Source organism: Trichosurus vulpecula, chromosome 1 (assembly GCF_011100635.1).
Source record: "Trichosurus vulpecula isolate mTriVul1 chromosome 1, mTriVul1.pri, whole genome shotgun sequence".
Lineage (NCBI taxonomy): Eukaryota > Metazoa > Chordata > Mammalia > Diprotodontia > Phalangeridae > Trichosurus > Trichosurus vulpecula.
In genome coordinates this window covers 160,029,790-160,043,585 of record NC_050573.1, presented here as the reverse complement: position 1 = coordinate 160,043,585, position 13,796 = coordinate 160,029,790, and positions in this window count along the sequence as shown.

Genomic DNA, 13,796 nt, shown 5'->3' with positions numbered 1-13,796 from the left:
GGATGTATTTGTTTTATATTATCTATCTATCTATATATATATACGTACATGTGTATATACATACATATATATACAGAGAGAGAGAAAGGGAGAGAGAGAGAGAGAGAGAGAGAGAGAGAGATTTATACATACTTCTTATCTCCCTCATTAGAAGGTAAGGGATAATTTCAATCTTTGTATTTTTATACTCATTGCCTAACATAGTATCTGGCACATAGTAGGGCCTTAATAATAATTATAGCTAAAATGTATGTAGTGCCTGCTATATACCAGACATTATGGTAAGTGGTTTTTATTTGTTTGTTTGTTTACAAATACCCCATTTGATCCCTACAACAACCCTAGGAGATAGACACTATTTCCGTGTTTTACAGTTGAGAAAACTGAGGCAACCAGAGGTTAAATGACTTGCCCAAAGTCACACTGCAGCTATATTTGAGCTCGAATCTTCCTGGCTCCAGGCCCAGTGCTCTAACCACTGCACCACCTAGCTGCCTCTAGATATTTTTTTTAATTGAACGCCATCCACGAATTCAAGTCCAAAACCATTTACAATTACATCATACTGAAAGTCTTTTGTGAAAATGTTTCACAGAAAAGGGCCAAGGACACAGATGGTTTGCTTATCAAGTTGCTGAAGATACAAAGCTAAAAGATAGAGTTAATATGTTGGGTATCAGAGCTAACATCCAACAGAATCTTGACAGACTGAAAAGATGTACAGAATTGATAAGAACAGATGTTCTAAGGATAAATATAAAGTCTTGTCCTTGATATTAAAGAAAAAAATCAACTCTGCAAGTAGTGGATAGGGGAGATGTGGCTAGACAGTAATTCATAAGAAAGAGGTGGGGATTTTAGTGTCCTGTATTTGCATTAACCATGTAGCATGAGAGTCAAAACAGCTCACACAATGTCAGCCAGTGTTATTACAAATTAAATGTCTAAAACAAGTGACATAAAAAGTCCTGCCGTAATCTACCTTGGTAAGAGGACATCAGTTGAACTTAACAAATTATTTTGCATCTACTCTAAGAAAGGCACTATGCCAAATGTTAGAGTATTGTGGCCAGTTCTTTCTGTCTCTTTCCTCTCATTCTTTCTCTCATTCTCTTTGCCCTCTCTCTCCGCTCTCTTCTCTCTCTCTCTCTCTCTCTGTCTCTCTCTCTCTCTCTCTCTCTCTCTCTCTCTCTGTCTCTCTCTCTGTGTCTGTCTCTGTGTCTGTCTCTCTCTCTCTCTCTCTGTCTGTCTGTCTCTCTCTCTATCTCTCTCTCCCCTCTCCCTCTCTCTCTCCCCTCTCTCTCTCTCTGTGTCTGTCTCTGTCTCTGTCTCTCTCTCTGTGTGTCTGTCTCTGTCTCTGTCTCTGTCTCTCTCTCTGTGTGTCTGTCTGTCTCTGTGTCTGTCTCTCTGTCTGTCTGTCTCTCTCTCTCTCTCTCTCTGCTCTCTCTCTCTCTCTGTCTCTCTCTCTCTCTCTCTCTGTCTCTGTCTCTCTCTCTCTCTGTGTCTGTCTGTCTCTCTCTCTGTCTCTCTCTCTCTCTCTGTCTCTCTCTGTCTCTCTCTGTCTCTCTCTCTCTCTGTGTCTGTCTGTCTCTGTCTCTCTCTCTGTCTCTCTCTGTCTCTCTCTCTCTCCCTCTCTTTCTTTCTCTCTCTCTCTCTCTCTTTCTCTCTCTCTCTCTCTCTCTCTCTCTCTCTCTCTGTCTCTCTCTCTCTATGTCTCTGTCTCTCTCTCTCTCTGTCTCTCTCTCTCTCTCTTTCTCTCTCTCTTCTCTCTCTCTCTCTCTGTCTCTCTCTCTCTCTCTGTCTCTCTCTCTCTATGTCTCTGTCTCTCTCTCTCTGTGTCTGTCTGTCTCTGTGTCTGTCTCTGTCTCTCTCTCTCTCTCTCTCTCTCTCTCTCTCTTTCTCTCTCTCTCTCTCTCTCTCTCTCTCTCTCTCTCTCTCTCTATCCCTCTCTCTCTCTATGTCTCTGTCTCTGTCTCTCTGTCTCTCTCTCTCTCTCTTTCTCTCTCTCTTTCTCTTTCTCTCTCTCTCTCTCTCTCCCTCTCTCTCTCTATGTCTCTGTCTCTGTCTCTCTGTCTCTCTCTCTCTCTCTCTGTCTCTCTCTCTCTGTCTCTCTGTCTCTCTCTCTCTCCCTCTCTTTCTTTCTCTCTCTCTCTTCCTCCCTCAATGGTTTTATTGTCCCTTAATTTCTCTCATCAGCTTTAGCTCATTGTGAACTTGAGCATTCCCCACACTATTTTTACAGGACCATGTCACGCTTATATCTAAGTTCTATTACCTGGCCTTGTTTCCTTTATGCTCACTTCTTTTGAAAACCCAAGTTGCTATGAGTTTCTTGCGTATCCACATCAGTCTTGTCAGACAAATCTCGTTTTTTCTCCTTCATTGGAATTGTTTCCCGCTGTATCTTCAGGATTTCATTCTTCAGCACTTCCCATTCCCCTTGAGCTCAGTAGCCCTGCAACTTTGTACTCTGTGAGATTATACCGACCTCTCCTATGAACCTATCAAAATCTGCTTTTTCAAAATCTAGAGCATATGACAGACTATTCCAAGTTTTCTTCTTCCTCTCTATAATAAACTCTACGATGGAGTGTTAACTTTCCCTCTCCCTAATGTCAGACTTCCCATCCTTTCCACCCCAGCTACAAGTTCTTTCTTGTTAGTGGAAAAACAACTACAAAATAGAATTTCCTCCTTGGTTTCTCTGCCTTTTGAAGGATGAACTTGTCACCAAAATAGATCAAGAATTTATTAGCTGTTATCTTTTTGTATTGTTTTGTGTTTCAGCAGCAGAGATTCAGTAGATGTCTAGATAATTGAAGTTTCTCACACTGCTTTATCAGGCTTCTTCCAGTCTTGCAATATATTTCCCAAACCTCTTATCTAATTCTTTTTGTCCAAGTGGTCTGAATTATGCAACACTGACAAAGTTACTTCTATTCCTCCCTCCTTGGACCTTCATTCATATACTCTCTGCCATGGTTTCCCACTCTGTTTCCTGCAATTCCTCACATGAACATGTGTTCTTAATATATAATGCTCCCCCCTCACTTTTTAAAAAAAATTACATTTCCTTTTAATAAGGTATATCCATGCAGAGCCGTGGTTTAGCATAGGTTCTATCCCACCAAGCCTCAGTGATACTTATGAGGTAAAAGTCCCACCCACTCCCACCTTATGTTAGCATGTTATACAAAGGTTAGTGGACCCACCCAGAGTAATCAGTCAACAGGAAATTAGGTACAGAATTATTAAGGTTTTTAAACTAAATTTGCATCTCTATCATTCTATTTTACCTAAATATTTGTACCTACATAAATCCTCAAAATTTCTACTGTAAGAGAGGTCACATATTCAACTTCCAGGAGTTCCATACAAATTATAGTCTTTGAATCATTGCATGGTACAGTTGAAAAGATCAGTGACTTTAGAGTAGAATGGTCTGGGTTCTAATCCTGCTTTTAGCTCTTGCTACCTTGGACAAAGCACTTAACATTTCAGAACCTCACTTTCTTCATCTGTAAAGTGAGAGGGTTGGACTAGACATCTGAGGACCCTGACAGTTATGGATCTATGATCTTATGAATTAACAACAAGGACTCCCATAAAAGGAAGTATTATAATTGAAAAAAGCACAAAAGTAGTTTAGAAGTTTAATAAAAGAATAAGAAATAGGTATCAAGAGGAGAATTAGAGCTCTTAAACAATCAAAACAACAAACAAGAATTAGAGATGAAGCACAGAAATGGAAAGATGGAATAAGAAAAATTAGAGAAAAGTCAATAGACTACACAATTAAAGGGAAAGGAATTATCATTTATATAGCGTCTAATATGTTCCAGGCAGGCATTATGCTAAGCACTTTCTTTACTTTTTTAAAAATATCTAATTCGATCCTCACAACAAGGAAAGCATAACTATTATCTACATTTTGCAGCTGGGAGAATTGGGACAAACAGAGGTTAAATGACTTGCCCAGGGTCATACAATATTAAATCGTTAAACTAAATTATTATTGTCCAAATATTAACATATTAAATGCCTGAAGCAAGATTTGAACCCAGAGCTTTCTGACTCCAGGCCCAGTCCCCTTTCTGTTTCACCATTTAACTTCTGTGAACACTTGAGGTATCTTACTTTTACAAAACAAAATAACTGGTTTGGAAGAGAGAGCTCAATGACATAACCTGAGAATACTAACCGCACCACCACCCCCCAAAAAAACATTATGATGCAAAAAGACTGAATACTATGTTTGAAGAAACTACATAAGAAAAGTTTTCAAAAGTGCAGTTAGTGGACAAAATGAAAAATGATAACTGTACTGATGTGCCACAGTATACTATAAGAGAGTAAATTGATAGTAAATTGTGTGAGAAGTGGAACTGCCAGGCTGCAGAGTTTAAAGGTTAAATATATGATAACAAAGATTACCAGGAAAAAAGCAAATTACACGTCAAACAACACTCGATTGAATCACCCAGAACTACTCACTGCTGACAAGAAATTAAATTAATTAAATTAAAATCAATACACTGAAAAATGAGGGAAATTAATTTCTATCTATTGATAAAATATAAACTCCTCTCTTTGTTATTTAAGCCTGGTCCCGTACAACTGTATGTGTCTTATTGCACATTAATCCTGTCCATGCACTCCACAGTTCAGCCACACAGGCCTTCTTGAAATTCTTTACACAAGATATTGTGTCTATTGTATCTATGCCTTTTCAATGGATGGCCTTCATTTCTGGAATGCTTTCTCACCTCATTTCCACCTCTTGAAATCTCAAGTTTCCTTCAAGACTCAGCTCAAATGCTTTTATCTTCATAAGAATTTTCTTGTTCCCTCCATCTGCTTGTACTTATTCATGACCCATCCTAAGTTAATCAGAATCATTTTTGTAGGTGTCTTCTATATAGCTACAAAAGTGAATATGTCTTCCCTATTATAATGTAAGCTCCTTGAGGTTAGGGACTATTTCTTAGTTGTTTTTATTTTTTAATCTCTAGTGCTAGAGAATATAGTAAGAGCTTAATACATGCTTATTAATTGGTTGACAACTTATCTGGCAAAGCTGAGTATACTTTTCTATAAAAGAATAACATGGCCCCATATTTAGAAATGTGGTATACTCTGAAGATCATCTAGCATGAGGTCTTCATTTTTTCATGTGAGGAAACTGAGACCCAAAGAAATTGGAGTAAAGAAGTCTTATCCAAGTCACACATGTAGTAAGTGTCTGAACCAGAATTCTAACTCAATTCTTTTGACTCTGAATCTAGGATTTGTTCTACTATATAAAAAGTGGACTTTCATTAAAACAAGGACTTCTAATCATTCCTCTTATGTAAGCCAAGTGCATTTGTTGAAATGTAAACTCTTTAATTCACATTTCTCTAATCAATAGTGATTTAGAGCATTTATATGACCATAGATAGCTTTGTCTTTGTCATCTGAACACTGACTGTTCATATCCTTTGACCATGATACATAAAGTCTTCAGGGAAAGGAAACTTGATAAAAGTCAACATGTCTGCATAGCATAAAAGTACTAGATGATAATTTATTATTTACATCTTGTAAGGTGAGAGATAAGGGTCAGAAATACACAAGCCACAGTCTTACATGGGCTGTAGTAGATAAAGAAATATAAATATATAGCAAGTCTTTGACTGAAAGTAGAAATAGGGACAGGGCTGTTTTGCATAAAGTTAAAAATGATGAAATAAACTCATAAATAAATAAGGTAGAGTAAATAGGAACGTCGCCTCCTTATTCCTTGAAGATAAGCCATTCTATGAAGACAAGACTATATTTGCTTTATTGTCTACCACACTCTTGACTCATGATGAGCTTGCAGCCCACTAAAACCCCCAAATCTTTTTGCAGATAAGTTGCTAAACATGTCTCCTCCATCTGGTGCTTATAGAGTCTATTTCTCAGATATAAATTTCAAACTTTTTTCATTTATCCTTATTAAATGTCATCTTGTTTTATTCAGTCCAATGTTTTTGCTTGTCAAGATTTTTTCAATCTTGATTATTTCATCCAATGTATTAGCTATTCTTTTCTAGTTTTCTGTCAACTTTAAATTTCACTTAAAAATCCTTTATTTTTACATTATTTATGAACACGTTGGATTTAAAATATTTGACAAAATAGAGTCTTCATTTAGCTTAAAAATTGAAAACCATGAGAATAGAAGAAACTTTATTTGAAATTATCAAAATTATTTATCTAAGACTAAGAGCTAGTGTTATTGGTTATAGAAAAACATTGGAACTTTCCAAATAAGACTAGGATCAAACTGGGACTCCCATTGTATCCACTATAATTTGACATAGTAACAGAAATAAAAATACAAAAAGAAAATGGAAATAAAAAAATATAAGTGTAAGAAAGGAAAAAGAAAAATTATCTCCATTTGAAGATGATATGATGGTAAATTTAAAAAACAGAGAGTCAATAGTGAAACTTAATTGAAACAGTTAATAACCTGGTACATAGTAGTAAACAAAAAGACAAATATCAATGACATATATGTAAGTATTTTATATATATATATATATACATATATATGTATACTTAAAGAAGAAAAAGGTAAAATTAAAAAGAGAAATGTCATTTATAATAAAAAGATGCCCAATATCTGGGAGTTAATAAACCAAGACATGCACAGGACTTTAAGAAATGAAACCAGACAATACATGTCACAGAAATAAAACAAAACAAATAATTGGACAAGTATGCAATATTTGTGGCTAGGCCACAACAGAATAATAAATATTATGGCACAACCAAAATTACTGTGCATATATAGTGCTGGACTATTCAAATTACCAAGGGGATATTTTATAGAATTCAACAAACTAACACCAAAAATTACACAGAAGAAAATAGACAGACATATCTAGAGAAATTTTTTTTTTAAAAGTACAAAGAAGAAGCTTTGGCATTAACACATTTTCATTTATACCAAAAAACCATTAATTATCAAAACTAACACTAGACAGAAAATGAGAAGTAGGTCTGTAGAAGAGACTAGATAAATAAAATCTAGAAGCAAACATAGTAATGGAAGAGTACTATTTTTTTTTAAAGCATGCGAAGTAGTATGTAAGGGACTATTTAACAGCAAAGAAAAACTACTGGGAAAATTAAATTGGTTAGTAAGAAAATTTGTTAAATTCAGCATCTTATGCCATTTGCAACAAATTTCAAATGAATGATCTCAACAGAATAATCCAAACCTTAAAAAAATTAGGGGATAATGTATGGTTATATCTTTGCCAACTATGCATAGAGGAAGAACTTATAACCAGACTTTAGATAGAGAAGATTTTAAAAGATGAGATAATTTCAATTTTATAAATCATAAAACATTTTCTAAGAACAAATTCAATGAAATTAGAATTAGCACAAAAGTACATACTGGGAAAATATTTGCATCAAATAATTCTGATAAAGGTCTAACAACCAGATCCTACGGAAAATTGATGGAAAATTTTAAGATTAAGACTTCTTTTCCAATAGGCAAGTAGTTACATTATTTGAGCAAAACATTTTCAAAATAAGAAATGCAATTAACCCATGACAACCTAAAAATTGTTTGAAATCATGAATAATGAGAGAAACACAATTAAAATAGTTCTTAAGTATCAATTCAAACCCACAAAATAAGCAAAGATGGTAAACTTCAGTGTCAGAGGGGCTGTGGGAATATAGACATACAAATCAATTTCTTGTAGAGCTATGAGTTGGCCTAAGTGTTTTGGAATTATGTAAGATGATTTACTAAGTCATTCATAACTTTAAGCCTAAGATCCTACTAATGGGTTTGTACCCCTATGTCAATTAATGATAGTAAGGGTACACATGTTAATGTAATGGAGGTTGATAGATTGATAGATAGGAAGATATATAGATAGATAGATAGATAGATAGATAGATAGATAGATAGATAGATAGATGTCCCTTATAATGACTGTGGTTTTGTGTCTTGGTTAGGCACACCTAAAAGTGGAATTTTTGAGGAAAGTCAACAGGATTAAAAGGGAAATAGCACAGTCTGACTGGATGGAGCAGGAGGGCAAGAAGAGATAGAAAAGTTCAAGGATGCAAAGGGTCAAAATGAAACGGTGGCAATAAAAATAGAGAGAATCTGTACCTAACTCCCCTATTATAATGAACAAACTAGGAGGAATAACCCATGTCCTATATAGTTCAGCAGATGAACATCTTTCCAGGAATAATTTGGAGAGAGGATCAGAGGTTGCTTCCTGCAACAGAACTGTCATCAGAGAAGTAGTAATATTGAGAACTAGGGCCAGCAAGCCCCAGGCTTAAACTCTACCCCAACAATTTACTGTGACATTCCTGGAGACCAAAAATGAGTCACAATATGGGAAATGTGTTTTATCACATGAAGCACTTTTACTTGCTCCCCTGGGATGAGACCAGTAAAGTTAATAAAAAAAGTTGTGATTTCCTAGATTTTCAAGTTTCAGTACATAGCTATTAAACTGGTTTAAGCTATCTAAGTATGGGAAAAATGTAAATGCTTATGGTCTATGCAGTAGTTTAAATATATTGCAATTGTTTTCTATTGGTTGATTTCTTTAGTTTTTAAAACCCTTCATGAACTTGTGTTTTCCTACTTTTTTCATTCTTCTAACATTACCTTTCATGTACTCTACTATCTAGAATTAATATTGTCCTTTCTGTTCATCACATGAGACCTTTCATTTCCTTACCCCATACATTTTCACTAGCTCTCCCCTGGAATGTCATATTTCCTCACCTCATGTTTGGAATTTTATATTTCCTCACCTCAATCTACTAGATTATTTTAAGAATCAACTCTAATCTCATTTTCTGCAAGAGGCTCTTCCTGCTCTTACCTTCTAAGATGACCTTCCACTTGCGTATGTTTTAAATTTACAATGTTTTGCCTGTAGTCTTCATCCCTCACCATTAGAATGTGAGCTCCTTGAAGGCAGATCACATTTTCCATTTGTTTGTATTCTTAGCACTTAGCACAATATTGGACATATAGTAAATGTTTAATAAATGCTTATTTACTGGATGATTTAATGTCTAAAATTAAAAGAAAATTGCTTTGTATTCTAGTTAAGCGTATTAGTCTCTTTCAGGGGTCAACATCACTCTGGTATGGTCATGTGTCTTTTTCTTTATTTTTGGTTATTGTTGTTCCTTGGAATATAGACCTAATAGTGGTATGACTGGGTCAAAGGTTGCAAAGAGTTTTATAGCCTTTGGGCATAGTTCCAAATTGCTCTCTGGAATGGTTGAATCAGTTTACAACTCCATCAACAATGTATTTGTGGCTCAATTTTCCCACATTCCCTCCAACATTTATAAATTTCCTTTTCTGTCATATTAGCCAATATCAAAGGTGTAGAGTGGTACCTCAGAGTTGGGTTTTTTAATTTAATATTTTATTTTTCCCCACATGTATAAAAACAATTTTCAATATTCATTTTTTTTAAATTTTGAGTTCCAAAATTCTCTTCTCCTCCCTTTACTTCCTCCCCCATTGAGAAGGTAAGCAATTTGACATAGGTTATACATATGCAGTCAGGCAAAACATATTTCCGTATTAATCATGTTGTGAAAGAGATTGTGTGCCCCCCCCCAAAAAAAAAGAAAAAGGAAAAGAAAGTATGCTTTGATCTGTACTCAGACTCCGTCAATTCTTCTCTGGAGATGGATAGCATTTTTCATCATAAGTCCTTCAGAATTGTCTTTGATTATCTGAGCTGAGAATAGCTAAGTCATTCACAGTTGATCATCTTAAAATATTGCTGTTACTGCACACAATGTTTTACTGCTTCTGCTCATTTCACTTTACATTTGTTCATGTAAGTCTTTTTCTTAGGTTTTTCTGAGAGTATCCTGCTCATCATCTCTCATAGTACAATAGTAGTCCATCATAAGCATATACCACAGCTTGCCCAGCCACTCCCCAATTGATGGATATCCCCTCCATTTCCAATTCTTTACTACCATAGCTGTTCAAGTGCAAAATGTATGCTTGCCAAAAAGACTGTTTTATGGAGAACTCACACGGAGCAAGCGTTCACATGGTGGTCAGAAGAAGGAATACAAGGACACTCTCAAGACCTTTCTTAAAAACTTTGGAATTGATTGTGTGACATGGGAGACACTGGCACAGGACTGCTCAGCATGCCATGCCGGCATCAGAGAAGGTGCTGTGCTCTATGAGCAACACAGAATTGAAACAACTCAAAGGAAACATAGGATGCGCAAATTTAGAGTATCCACCCCAAGTGTTCACATGGACTATTTGTGCCCAACCTGTGACAGAGCATTGTGAGCTCGTATTGGTCTGCTCACCCACAGTCGGATACATTGAAACTTGACTTTAGCATAGTGATGTCATTTTGGTCCTCTTCGAGAAGGACAACAATCAACCAACCATAAAAAAAAGCTGCCATAAACATTTTTGCACATGTAGATCCTTTTCCTTTTTTTAACCTCTTTGAGATACAGATCCAGTAGTGATATTGCTGGGTGAAAGGTTACATATGGTTATATAGCCCTTTGGTCATAGTTCCAAATTGTTCTGCAGAATGGTTGAATCTGTTTGCAACTCCACCAACAGTGTATTAGTGGCTCAATTTTTCCACCTCCCCTCCAACATTTGTCATTTTCCTTTTCTGTCTTTTAGCCAAACTGACAGGCATGGGGTGGTAGCTCAGAGTTGTTTTAATTTGCATTTCTCTAATCAATAATGATTTAGATAATTTTTCCATATATTTATAGATAACTTTGATTGCTTAGTCTGAAAACTTCCTGTTTATGTTCTTTGACCATTTATCAATTGGGGAATGACTTGTATTCTCAAAAATTTGCCTCAGTTCTCTCTATATATCTGAAAACTGAGACCTTTATTAAAGGAATTTCCTGTAAACATTTTTTTCACTGTTATGATTCCTAATTGTGTACTTCCCTAGATCTTATTTATCCCCGGTTCAAATAAAACTCTTCTTGGCTGTTAAATTACCTCTTTCTCCAAACTTCTGTTAAAGATACCACCATCATTCTGTCACAAAGGTCTGCAACTTCTGATGCATCCTCTACTCCTCATTCACCCTTATACAATTTATCAAATCTGTTATCAGTTCTTGCCCATTTTCTCTCTATAAGATCCTTCACATCATTTTTTCTCATTTCACATAACCATCACTCTAATTTAAGCTCTAATCCCTTTTTTTCTGAAATTCATTATTAAACACTGGTCTTCCAACCTCTTCTCTCCAATCCATCTTTCACAGTCCTGAGAAAATATATTTTCCTCATGCATAAGTTTGAACATGTCACTTTCCTACTCTAGAATCTTCACTAATTTTCTGTTATCTCTAGATTTGAAAAGTGTTATTAGATTAACATATAAAGCCTTTTACAACCTGCTTCCATTATCTTTTTATGGTTTATTTCACATTTAGGTACTCTGTCTTACTTGGGAATTGGCTTAATTGCTTTCTTCGGCAAATGCAACATTATATCTCTTACCTCTATGAATTTGTATAAGTTCAACACCAACCTTAGAGTGTACTCTTTCATACCTATGCTGCCTAGAATCCCTAGCTTCATTTAAAGGTTAGCTTTTGTGCCATTTCCTACTGGATGCCTTTTATGGTTTCCATAGTTATTAGCCCTTCTTTCTTCAAAAGAAATCATGCTGATTTTTGATATGTTCTTCCCTATTGCAGGTTAAGTAGCCCATTTTGGCAAATCTTAAGAGGTTCTCCAATATTTCTTATGTATATACATTGAGTAAACAATAGACCTCTCCACTGAAGTTACCGTGCCAAAAAAGAGCCACTTCATTTTGCCTTACCAGGCACTCACCAACTATACTAATATTCTTTTTTTTCTTCTAACCCTTAAAGGATCTTCTACCACCTTAGAGTATCTTTCAAACCACTTCTCCATTACTTAAATGCCAAGCAATAGCTTCCTCTTCACACATTTGACAACTCTTTACAAAGAAACTCCTACTTGTTTCTTAGTTACAAGTTTTCAAAAATATTTATTCTTTTACCTCCCAACCTCCTGAGATAGGTCAGGCTGCCCCTCTGACTCTTCTCTTCCTCTTAATTCTTGGTTTTTGCAATGAAGTACTTATTCAGTTGCAGGTTGGTAATTTTTGTTGTTGTTTTAAGCAACACATTTCTTCCAGAAACTTGGATTGTGGAGAGGTTTGCGAAGAAACTCATCTCTTCTAGGAGGAAGACCAACCCTCAAAATGAATTTTGTGCATAAATAGCATTAATCTGGCCATGAAAGAAACACATGCATTGCATACAATTCAAGCTGCTGTAAATTTCTTCTTCCTCTCAATTTTGTGAGTATTGTTTGCTATTTACCAACTTTTTGAAATTTTCCCCCTCTTTAATTTATATCTGTTCTCTTTATTCCCTTTTATCATCTTCAACCACTTGATAATCACACCCAACCTCCTTTCCTTATTCTCCACAATTATTCTATCTATCTATCTATCTATCTATCTATCTATCTATCTATCTATCTGTCTGTCTATCTATCTGTCTGTCTGTCTGTTTGTCTGACTGTCTGACTGTCTACGTACTTACCTTCTTACTCTTAGTTTTTGCATTGTAACACTAATTTTTCTCAACTTTTAAAGAGAAAAGCTTAACTTGGCTTATCAGATACATTCTCCTTTAGTCCTTTTTCCCCCTCAGATTGACTCCTCCAGCATGTGATTGCAAAGACCTATAATGGTTGCATCTGATGCAGATATATAGCCAGACTCTCTCTCTCTTTCTCCCTTTCTTCCTCTGTCTCTGTCTGTCTCTGTCTCTCTGTCTCTCTCTGTGTCTGTCTCTCTGTGTCTGCCTGTCTGTCTGTCTCTCTCTCTCTCTGTCTCTTTGTCTCTCTCTGTATCTCTGTGTACCTTTGTGTGTCTGTCTCTGTCTCTCTTTCTTTCTTTCTCTCTCTCTCTCTCTCTCTCTCTCTCTCTCTCTCTCTCTGTGTGTGTATCTTTCTCTCTCTCTCTGTCTCCCTCTCTCTGTTTCCATCTGTCTGTCTCACTCTCTCTGCATCTCTCTCTGTCTCTGTTTCTCTCTCTACACACATATATATATATATATATTATATATATACACACATATGGATATGTATATGTATGTGTGTATATATGCTGTAGATGAGACTGCTACAGACACAGTTGATCTAGATTTTAGCAAAGGTTTTAATAAATTACAACATACTATTCTTGTGGAAAACATGAAGAGCCATGGACTCAAGAATATTACAATTATAAAGGAATCAAAACTGGATGGATAACCAGGCACATAAGTAATATTTGGTAGTTCAATGACAACTTAAAGGTCTCTAGTGATATCCTAGGTATCTGTGATTGGCCCTGTGCTACTTAAAAAAAATTATCAATTTATAATTCTTCTTTACAACTGGACTATTATGTAAATAAGTTCAATGTGAAGGCATATGTAGAACCTACATGGGATTACATGCCGTCTTGGGAGGGAGGGGAGAGAAAATTTGGATCCCTCAAACTTGTGGAACTGAATGTTGTCAACTAAAAATTAAAAAAATAAATTTATAAAAAATTTTACAATGAAATGGAAAAAAGTATCAAGGTCATGCTCAACAAATTGGTTGATGACAATTAGGGTACAATAAGATCTTTATGGGTTAGGCTATTATGAGTAATCTAATAAGATAAAAAGAAGCCAGAAAATTATTGCCAGTGGGGCATCCTCGCT